Source organism: Epinephelus lanceolatus, chromosome 8 (genome assembly GCF_041903045.1).
Source record: "Epinephelus lanceolatus isolate andai-2023 chromosome 8, ASM4190304v1, whole genome shotgun sequence".
Taxonomy (NCBI): domain Eukaryota; kingdom Metazoa; phylum Chordata; class Actinopteri; order Perciformes; family Serranidae; genus Epinephelus; species Epinephelus lanceolatus.
Window position 1 is genome coordinate 27,732,654 of NC_135741.1, and position 11,717 is coordinate 27,744,370.

Here is an 11,717-nt window from a genome sequence, read left to right on the forward strand (position 1 = left end):
AGGTTATTTGACTGCAGGCTCTTTATTGAGACCTGCTTCAGCAACGCTGCAGATGAAGAAAAGCAGCTCAGAAAGATGGCTCATGACCTTGACTCGCACGCAGGATGACAGTGTTTTATCTTGCATATTCCTCCAATGGCCTTCACTCTTTGTCTGCATATTTTGAAGTGGATGTGGGATGAATGCCCAGGCTTACCTTTTTACTGAAAGCCAAAGAAAGGAAAAAAGACAGCCGTCGAGTGAGACATCAACATCTAGACGCACATTCAAGAGACTGCTATAAAAACAGTCTAAAATGCATTTTGTCTCTTTCACTAAATCTTCCTAACCTGTAACTTCTATCAATTCCACTTAAAATGCATCGATATCTGACATAAAAATTCTCCCAGCCAAAGTAACACCCGGAAGAGTTCCTATCTAATTTAGGTCTCAGGCATCCTCCTCCCCGTTTCTGCTCATTCTTTTGGCGTCTCAACATGGAGTTACACTCACCTTCTGCTAAAATTTAATTTGTCTCACTAGAATGCAAATGGAACAGGATGATTCTGCATACAGAGAATCCTTTTAGAGAGCTATTATTTCCCTGGTAAACTGCTTTAGATGCAAGCCCAGACACTCTCAAATGCCAGCCAGCAATTGAGTGGATGTGTGTGCATGTGTGTGTGTGAGTGTGTGCGTGTGTGAGTGAGGGTATGAGTAGAGCAGGATGAGGTGGGGACACTCAGCCATGGCAGAAACTAATGAGACATGCATCGGTAATATGATTACAAAGTCAGCCTGGCTGTGTCAGAGACCAGGGGAGCGCTTTGGAGACATCTGCACAGGACAAAGTGGACACTGGGATGTTTAGTTGTATTGTGTCTGCATTACATTACTGTAGGGTGGACCCCCCACTACACTGGAAGAAGCCCCCCCGCTGTTACTCCCCTCCTCACTGATACATGGGGCCAAATTGAACTTCTTTTCTTGGATGGTAGTGGCCTTGCTTATCCTTTCATTGCATCAAAATCATTTACTGGTGAAAGGAAATTTAAAAACGTGGTTCTGAGGTCAGTTGAGGTGATATTTCAACAGTAAAAAATACACAAGCTTTTTCTTACTGTTAACATGAAAATCACATGGAGAATGAGCTAAAATATAACAACTACTTTTTCTGTAATAGCCTATGCAGAAGTATAGAGTGGGATGAGTTCTGAAACCTGCAAACAAGTTAGCATTTTAGCACAAAATAAGTTTTTTGAATGGGTTTTTGGTTACATGTTTGTAATAAGGTCTGGGGTTTCTGTAGCACTGAGTAGGATTTTTGAGGGAAGAAGCCCTGACCCCCGAATCAATGATTTTGAATTGCCTAGCCTTGCTAATGTTATATTTCTGAGACAGAATGCTACGTACACATAAGATCTATATTGCAGGCAAGTGGACTTGCTGTCGGTGAAGATTCTCAGTCATTCAGGTCATGTTAATCATAAGTTGCCTACAATACAGCACCTGGATGACTGAGAATCTTCACCAACAAATGCTACGTACGCCATCTTCCCACAAAATAACATAACAACTAACCAACAGTAAGAAATGCATTATCAGTCTAAAAGGCTAACTATCTGATTTTATGTTACAACATTAATGTTATAGCTAACAACATTAGTTTGCTGTAGCACTTGTTAGCTTGAATCCTTCACTGTAGTGTTGCTAAGTGGCTGAAAGGGGCTCAAAAATTCAGGATGTCATTTAAAGTCGTGGCCTGTGGGGAAAGCACTTTATGGGCTGCAGGGAATTTTTTTTGGCTAATACCACCATTGGCCACTGGGAAAACTTTGCAGGAAGGCTAACCCCCAAATTCCACCAGATGCGTGTGGGTTGCGTCTGCGCTCCGGAATGGAGCCGATACGTTTAAATTCTAGTCAGTGTGTGTGTTTCCACCGGCTGCACCTGTGCTGCGTTCCGGCTCCATCACAGCTGCGGCACTCTGGAGCCCTCTGCAACAGATACGCAGGACTTCTATTTTTGCCGGACGCCGGAGCACAACGCATGCAGCAATTCAGCTCGGAGCAGATCGTGTGGGGCAGGAAGTCGCAGAAACAAAATAAAACATCCAGTTAATTTTCAAAATAAAATACACAGTGTTCACGGCCGGATCAAATTTTCCTGCACTACACCTTGAGAACGTCATAATGGGCGGAGGCAGGCCTGAAGTCAACAGGTCAGAGGTTTTCAGACGTCATTTCACCCCACTGACACCATGGACGAGGAGATGTTAAACATGAAGGTGCACCGAGATGTCTTCCTACTACTCCCCTGGTTTTGTGATTCTGTTTATAGAAACTACATCTTGTTACATCGCGCGATTATGCGTGAATTCGTCCTCAGTCCATCAGTTTGAAATTAATTGGCAATAATCACATTGTTCTAAAAACAATGAAAAATAATTTCTGTATGAGTTATGTAACCTTTATGCTGCAGTTAAAGTTCAAATGCCAAGTTTGTATAAATCTGAATAACTCATGAAGCAAGATGTCCCCTGGGGTTTTTATCCCCAGTAGGGGGGATATCTTCCGCGGGTCATAGGGTAAGATGCCCCTTTACAAGATTTCACATTTACTTGAGCATGCTTCTTGTGTACATATTATATTGATAGTTAAAGTATTCAGGCTATATTTTGTAAGAAAACAGATATTTTTCCTAAGGGGGGTGTCTTACCCTGGTTTACCCTACCCTCACCTGAAAGTGAGTGGCAGTGAGTACAAATGTCAAAGATGATCCTCACACTGTTCTGCCATTATTCAGATAATGACAACACTTAAATCAACAAAATGGAGCCTGATGAATGATGACTTGAAACATCTCAGGTGTGGTATCATTAAGGAATGCAGTCTGGGCTCTGTTAGGTCAAACTCGTCCTGAGTTTGATCCAGCAAAGGATTTCATCGAGACTACTGCTGGAGGATTAGATAAGAGACTTGTAAGTGCTGTGTGGGTGGTGAGTAATTCTCACCTTCCTTTCTTAGCCCGGGGCTGTCAAAGCAACAACTTGGCACAAACCACAATCCACACACAATACGTAAGTCAGCTCGAAGTCTCTGCGACAGAGCCTTGTGAAAAATGGCATCCTTAACTTGCACACAGCTGAAGGAACATAATCAAAAATGACTTTCTTATTTGTTCATGTTTGAACACTCCACCTGCTCACCCGCAGTGATGCTTTTAATGTTATTTTTAGTGCATCAAAATCCTTGTTAATAACAATTCAATTGGTCTATTTTAAAAAATGTCAGAACACAAAATGCACAAGTGAACACAAAGTGTGTTCCATTTTTTTCTTTTTCTTTGTAGGCAGTAATCAGGCTCTGGTGTTGTACAAACAAACTCCCCCAAAAACAGGACAAATTGAGTTTGAAACCTCGCCCTGATATTCAGTTTTAGTCTTATTAAAGTACAAAAGGCCAGTGGCGGCAAGAAAGAAGTGGACACGGAGTGAGTGCATCTCCTGTGCTTTACAAACTAATCAAATGGGTTATTTCAGTTTGCGGACGTTTGTTAATAAGCAAGTGATGAGCCGGCCTGGATATCAAACAGAAGGGAGAGATACTTCAATGTCAATTTTTATTTCTCCAAAGCAATTCTTTTTTTCTATGAATTTGTTCCTGCGGTGCGTTTCTCGTGGAACACCACTCCTGAATAATTCATCGCGCCTTCATTAAAACACCTTCATTTGCATAACACACAGGGCCGCATAACATGCATTAGGGCTTTTGATCCTGGTGTACATGTCAAATAATTTAACACAGAACTGGACCACCAAATAGCCCAGCAACATGGAAGACTTTAAATGTCTGAAGATCAACTAAGAAAGCTTACTCGGCTTAAAGTTTGAAATGAAATCTTATCATGCAGAGATGTAAGTGGGTCAGAGTGGACCCCTTTGGTGCAATAACCCACTTGAAGAAGTAAATAAAGTATGATAAAGTATCATACTGGAGGACATTAGTGTTTCTCCTGAGAAGCTACAGAGTTGTGATTTATTACAATAATTATTTTGATGGAGGCAATGACAGTTGTTTGTCAAATGTGGTTTTTCAGATCTATCTGTAATGATGGAACAACTTTTGTTACATTTTCATTTCAGTCACACCAGTTTGCAATCCTACGCCAATCCAACCCCAGACACACTCATCTGAACATCCATCAAATTTTAAATGCTTCCTTGGTTGTTCCTCCCTGGTTGCAGCAGCAATCAGGCTAATGAGCACAGATTGAATGATAAAAGCCGCATTGGAAAGACAGGTGTAACCGCCCGCCTCTGTGTCCAAAGCATAGTTACAGCTGAACTTCATTAATACTGGTAGCTCCAACTGGGGACATGTCAAGTGTGAATTCAGTTGCCACCTGCTACACACACACACACACACACACACACACAAACAAACAGAAAGAGCCATGTTTATCTGTGTGTGTCTAACAGACTGTGTATAGTTTGTGTCACTGATTCCACTTGCCATGTATCCATTAGTTTAGGTTTAGTGGTTCACGGGCGCTCTCTCAGCAGCTAAATGCGGCTGGTAGCTGTGAAACTTCATGCCTGCTTATGAGAGATATGCTTAGCACTCCGCACAAATGTAACAAGTCCATGTCAACATATGTGTAAACATGTTTTGAATTGTGATTCACTGAGATGCCACCAAAACAGAGTAACACGTTGATGCACTGCATTTTACAGTGCTGTGTATGACAAGTCTATCATACACAGTCATGGGCATCATGTCCGTTCGCTGAGCCCCGCCCCACACTGTAACTAACTGCACTCCCTGAAGAAATATTTTCATATTTTTTCCAGAGAAGCAGACCGAGGGATCTACAGTCTGTGTTTGAAGGATATATCCAGGATGTCAAACTGACTCAGCAGCAACAACAGGTTAAAAAGTCAAAGATAGTTAGAAGCTAAAGCCGAACTATAGGCTACAGATCACAGTGTAAAAGTCAACCACCACATCACTGCTGATCGCCACAGAAGACAATGAATATAAAGGGAAACTTTGTGTATATTCAACCGGCTGTGTGTTATCACAGTGTGTGGAGATAAACGGTGTTTGGCTTTTCCTCATGCCGCTTCCAGCACCCGGACCTCCACCACCAGACGGGCAGGAATCTCTGGAGGAAGCCAAACAACGTTAATCTGCACACACTGTGATGACACACAGCTGGTTGAATATGAGCAAAGTTTCCCTGCTTTACTTCACTGGTTCCTGTACAGCAGGGTCGGTCTTTTTTCATTAAAAAACAAAAGCAACATGTGTATACATTCAGTAGACTATATCTTCAGTAGCTAGCTAGCTAACCCTAAATCTTTCAGGGTTTGATTTTGGTTTTGGAACAGGGAAGAAATCTTTTTCCAACCTATCATTAATGTATCATTAATACACGACGTGCCCCAGACACAACATTTAGCTCCAAATCCACAAAACCAGCCTGAAAATAAAAGAAATCTGCATCAGAGTCAATGGAGCACAGCTGTGTTGTTGTTGGACCCTGGTCTAAGCCCAATGCTATGTTATGATTAGCCGGTCTGCGTTCAGAGGTGGGGCTTATTGAAGGGTCAATACCACCGCAAGTGAGTTCCATCATCTGGGTACCAATGATATCTGTACCAAATTTTATGGAAATCCATTTAATAGTGAGTATTGCAGTCTGGACCAAAATGACCAACCAACATTACCACCCAGCCAGTCCCTGGCTCGGCTAATACCCATTTCCCATCAAAATGATGCATATATGTGGGTTTTTTAATGTGATAGACTGCTTCCCCATTGCCAGTAGTCTAGAGTCATGCACACAGCTCTGCAGTAGACGAGCATACCTTTCTGTTTTTTTTATCTGTGTCACATTCTGCATCAAAGACACACTGGAAAACAGGGCCAACACTAGAAAGCAGCATGGAGCCCAGTGAAAAGGTTAGACTGGGTACTTCTTTTTGACATCTGCTACTTGTTCAGTCTTTCCTTTAAACTTGGTGCCAAATAATTTGGAACAGTGTTCCAAAATTGTTTGGAACGAGAAGGGGTGAAAATTACTGCGCCCACCTGGGTGTCATAATTCCATCACTGCCAGTCAGAGCTGGAGCCGATAAATACCCATGACTGCAGAGTCATTTGTCCTGGGAGTGAATGCCGATTGTAACCTTTCCCACTGAATACAAAAGCCAAATGTTAGTGGGTGTTAGTGGTTTTTTTGTCCATCGGTAAAGGGGCTTGAGTTTATCACTTTCTGTCAAGCACTACAAGCTGTAGTGCTTGGGAACAATCCACCATCAGAAATACTGATTCATAACCGATGTCATAAGTTAACCCAAATACTTTAATACACCCTGAAGAAGTCAACTTGGTAAAACAAAAATGATGAGTTAATATTTTCCCATGAAAAAGTCATCAGGAGGAGCTTTAATTCTGATATCACAGCCACATTCTCTTGTGGCCCCAATTATCTCCTCTTTCAAACATACGCTGATAATGTGTTTTTGAGTTCTGCTTTGGTTAACATTATGAATAATTATGTGGTCCAACACCTCACTGTCCTTGTGCTGAACTCCCTCATGCTATATTGGAGTGACTGCATTGGCACAAATTTGGCGTTTTAGAAGCAGACATGAAAGTTGCCTGCAGTCATCACAGTCTGAGATCTGAATTATGAGAGTCTGAGTCGGACCACTCTCACCGGGGAGACCATATCTTAATGTTTCTTATCCGATACCTGTCACTGGATTTGTTTACTTATTCCTCCCCGAGCTGTCCATCTCTGGCTCTTTGCAAAACAGAAATCTTACAGTCATGGGTAATACCCAATGTGCTTTTGTGAGGTTTTGATGTTTTTCTCCAATTTTGTTGTCCTTTTTACATCACGATTTGTTGTGAAGAGGCGAAAGAGCGTAATGGATGAAAATGGCAAGTAGAACTGGTGCAAAAGGCATCATTTGGCCAGAGATAATCACACAATCGACTCTTAAATCCTGGTGGAACACTAACATGAAAGCCTGCATATTTGGTTCTTTCAATTCCACTCAACACAGACTGATTACTATAATGGCTTTGTCCTGCTCTACACCATGAAAATACTTGATCCTTCTGCATGCTGTGTACCATTACTGCTGAGCATTCAAACACGCACACACACACATGCACACACTGGAGCAATAAGCACAGATGGGTATTATGTGTTTAGTGGGGTTTTCTGTCTCTCACTGTCTTTCTTTATTACTATCTTTATTATAATCATGTGACGTCCCCTGAAGGCACAGTTCACATACTTTTATCTGTTAAAAGCTCCGGCTGGTAGTGGTGGCAGTGAACAATGTTGTGTTGCAGTACCACAGCATGGATGCTATTGTGTAGACAAACTTAATTTCACTGTGAAATGCTGCTGCACTGCTGCTACGTGTGGGCAATAGTTTGCAATGTTTTGGAACAAACTGAACTAAGTGAACTCTCAAATAAATGGCAACAACTACCAAAAGTTGATTGAGAGTTAAAGCACAGACAGCGTCTGATGTCTCTGTTGATTCAGAGAGAATTTATTGCTCAGTAAAAGCACTCTGGGATCTGGGTGATGCAAGGCGGGTGTCAAAATGTTCTGTTATAATTGTGGATTATGTATATAATTAAAATCAGCATGTTGTGCTAGTAAGTAACTGCCTGTAATTAACTAATTAGCAAAAACTTTTAATATTACACCGCAGACCAGTTGTGTCTTCTCTGCTCCCAGGATCCTCTGCTTCTCTCTGGAAGAGTTTTATATACAGTATGTTTCCAATCACTTGTTTTTATGGGCGTTTTTACAGTGGCCCTGAGAGCTCAACGTACTGCAAATTAAGAGAACATCTTCACCAATTTGACAGCATACAGCTGCAGATAGAGAGGGCACAGCCAAATACATGAACACACTGCCTATGAAAGGTGTAGGTTTTTTCTGGTGAATTTCTATGCACCAATTTGTCCCTTTTCTACATCAATTTATAGTGGAAATGTCACGATACTTTATGTCATGTCCCCTGCACCCCCCCCCCCCTAAATTTACACCTATGCAACAAATAGAGATAATACACACAAGTCGCTCCACATGACAGCGGAATCTGTTTACAGGGGGGCACTGAAAAGTGACGCGTGTGGCTTTGACACACATGTTGTTACCATGGATTTTGACTTGTGAAGTTACTGAAGTTCACTATCCATCAGTGATGTTGGCATATGAATGAAAATACACTTATGTTTTTGTCAGTTTACATTTTAAGTTACATTAAAAAGTCATAAAATTAAACTGATAGCGAAGAACAGATGGCTTGAGAGAGATAAATTTAGCAGCTACAGCAGAGAGGAAGCTGCAGGTGTGTCTGTGGCTGCAGGACAGCAGAGCTCCAAAGAGATGACACTCACCTGATGCCAGGAAAGATGCGTGTAGATGGGCTTGTGGTCGCACCAAGACGGCATCATCTGCTTTAATTAATCACAGATTTTAAGGGAAATTTCGGTTTATTTCAACCCGTCTCCTATCGTCCTAAATTTGTTTCAAGTCACTAGTGACATAGAAATAATAGTTAGCATGTTAGCTGTTAGCCTAGATACAGCCGTAGCGTCAGACCTGTTAAAACTAAGTGAACGGGCATCCCTTCAAGTGCAAAGTTAGTCCACTAAACAAGCTTTTTTTCCACAAAGACTGCCTCATATCGTTAGGATAAATGTCAGAGAACATATAGAAAATGACATGTAAACGTGTTGTCTTACCTTAACGTTACCGGTGTGCTGCCATGTTTGTTTATCCCTCTAGCTCTGCTTTCCAAAGCGCAGCCGAAATATATCTCGCCAGCTCTAGATAAAACCCAGCTGGATACTAACGTTATTCCCGGTGGAGGTGTCTCGTCCTCGGTCACATCCAGACCTTGAAAATAAGGCTGCAACTGGTCCCATTCCTTGCAACAGAGGCATTCCTCTTCTGTGGGCACTGGGGCACAGCATTCACAGGTAACGTTACACCACCAATCTCCAGAGCTACGCAACCGTTCCTCCTCTCTCGTCCTCTAACGTTACCAGTTGCGTCTCTCTCTCTCTCCTCCTCCTCCGTTCAGGCTACTGTCCGGTTCTGCCTTCCAGCTGTTGCTGCTTGTTCAGGCACGCTATGAGATCGCTGCTTGTTCTCGCGATATTTCGGCCGCACTTTGGAAAGCAGAGCTACATTGTAAACAAACATGACAACACACCGGTAAGGTAAGACAACACGTTTACATGTCGTTTTCTATATGTTCTCTGACATTTATCCTAACGATATGAGGCGGTCTTTGTGGAAAAAAAGCTTGTTTAGTGGACTAACTTTGCACTTGAAGGGATGCCCGTTCACTTACATTTTAACAGGTCTGATGCTACGGCTGTATCTAGGCTAACGGCTAACATGCTAACTATTATTTCTATGTCACTAGTCACTTGAAACAAATTTAGGACAATAGGAGACGGGTTGAAATAAACCCAAATTTCCCTTTAATGCACCATCCAGCCAGAATGCTGTGACACAAATCAAACAGGTGCACTCTGTGTCTGCCTACCACCATAAATGCTAACATGCTCATGGTGGATCTTCCAGGATAACTTATACCTTCAGTGAGGTGTGTGAGGCCTCTCTGTTGTTTGTGGCTGCAGTGCAGTGGGAGTGGTTATAATGGGGCAATGTGAGACTGGCTATTCTGGGACATGCTTTGAGAATGAAGAGCAGAGAAGTTGAAGATAAAATATAGTTAAGTTTATTCACTTTATTAATCCCCCTGAGGGGAAATTCAATGTTTTCACTCTTGCTTGTCAATTACACACAGGTCCAAAAGACACACACATGCACAAACAGGACCTATACATGCACAAAGTGGAGAGATGTCAGAGTGAGGGGGCTGCCCTTGGTGAGGCGCCCTGAGCGGCTGGGGGGTTCGGTGCCTTGCTCAAGGGCACCTCGGCAGTGCCCAGGAGGTGAACTGGCACCTCTCCAGCCACCAGTCCACGCTCCATATTTTTTTGTGTGAGTGAAGTCCCTGCTTTGTAGCATAGGAGGAACCATAACTGTGAATGCATATGTACACTTATTGTAGTATATTTTGCACTGTTACCTGTATATTAAGTTGAAAGTAGAAAATTTGTACACAGGTAGCCTACACATTGTGCATGTTTAACTGAAAGAGAGGTGTATACTTTCTACAAAAAGACATATTTCCTGTAGGTGCACTTCTTTGGAAATTGTTTTATTTTTGTAAGAAGATTAGAGTGTTGTTTATTAAATAGCGATGATGTGAAGGTGATGAAGGAGACTCCGCTGACACCGTCTTGCTTGTATATAGAAAAGTTTATTACAAGAAGTACAGCATCAAATCAAGCACCTAGGATGCCTGAGAGAGGGTTCAAAGCCAATATGAACTGCTCTGCATAACAGCTCCAAATACCATGCCTATATAGAGCTCGGTTGTTTTTGTGAACTTTGAGACAAAATGTGATAGGTGACAGAGAGACAATCTCCCTGTCATCACATAACATGGCACATCACATACTACAAGAGTAAAGAGGTAACCACTATTACTCTTGTGATAATCATTCCTTCTTTTTCAGGGGTAAAACAAATGATTTTCAGACAGGTGATGACTGAAACTGAAGCCCCTTTTCCACTGCACAAAAAAAACAAACACTAACACCTGCTAACATCTGGCTTTTTAATGTAATGGGAAGGGTTATATTTGCCATTTACACCAGGTATTTATCAAACCTAGCTCTGATCAGCTTTGATGGAAACACAACACCTGGGCATAATACCCATAACTGGTGAGACGCAGTAATCACCACCACAAAATACCATCTGTCTCTGCCTACATAGCACTCAAACATCGATTCAAATTAGTCTGCAATAAGTTTGAAGGAGAAACTGAATAAGTAATGTTAATATTTATATTAAAAAAGTAACCACTGTTAGGTTTTCACAGGCCTCCATGCTGCTTTCTACTGTTTACTAACCCGTTTTCTGGCTTGCTCATGACATTAAATATGGCACACCAAAAAATCCACACACACACAGAAAGGCATACTTTACTGCAGAACCATGTACACAGCTCTGGCCTACTGGCAATGGAAAAGGATTCTATGGCCTGTTTTTAGCAGGTCTACACGTGTTTAAAAAACCCATGTACACATGCTTTTTCTTGTGTTTATTCATGTGTGCACTACACATGGTATGAACTGGTAAAAACTTCAATTGCTCCTTGGCCTGTGTGTGTTGGATTGTGGCTACTGTCATTTTGTTTATACATGTCTGTGTTTCTGCTTTGGTGATATTTCATTCTGCTTTTGATTCTATAAGAAGTGTCAGGCGATTTAATTTCTGTAGCTCAGTAATGCTTGTGACACCCGCCACAGTTTCATTAACTGTCTGATTTTTTTCATTTCTAGTTTATTCTAGTAGAGCTGTGCAGAGGAAGGCGACTGTATATTCATACTTGATAATTAGTTGTATATGCAGGCTGCAATGTATGTCTGTAGACATGGAAGTTTTTATTGGTTTAGATATCAGGGCCTGGTGGTGTGGGTGTTTCATTTCATTTTTGTGCCTGAATTTAACCAAACCTTCATCACAGCTCTGTAAGATCAGAAAACTGTTTAATTTTTGCAAAGGTTTTTGAAGGTACAGACAAATGATGATGATGATTTTGGACTCAC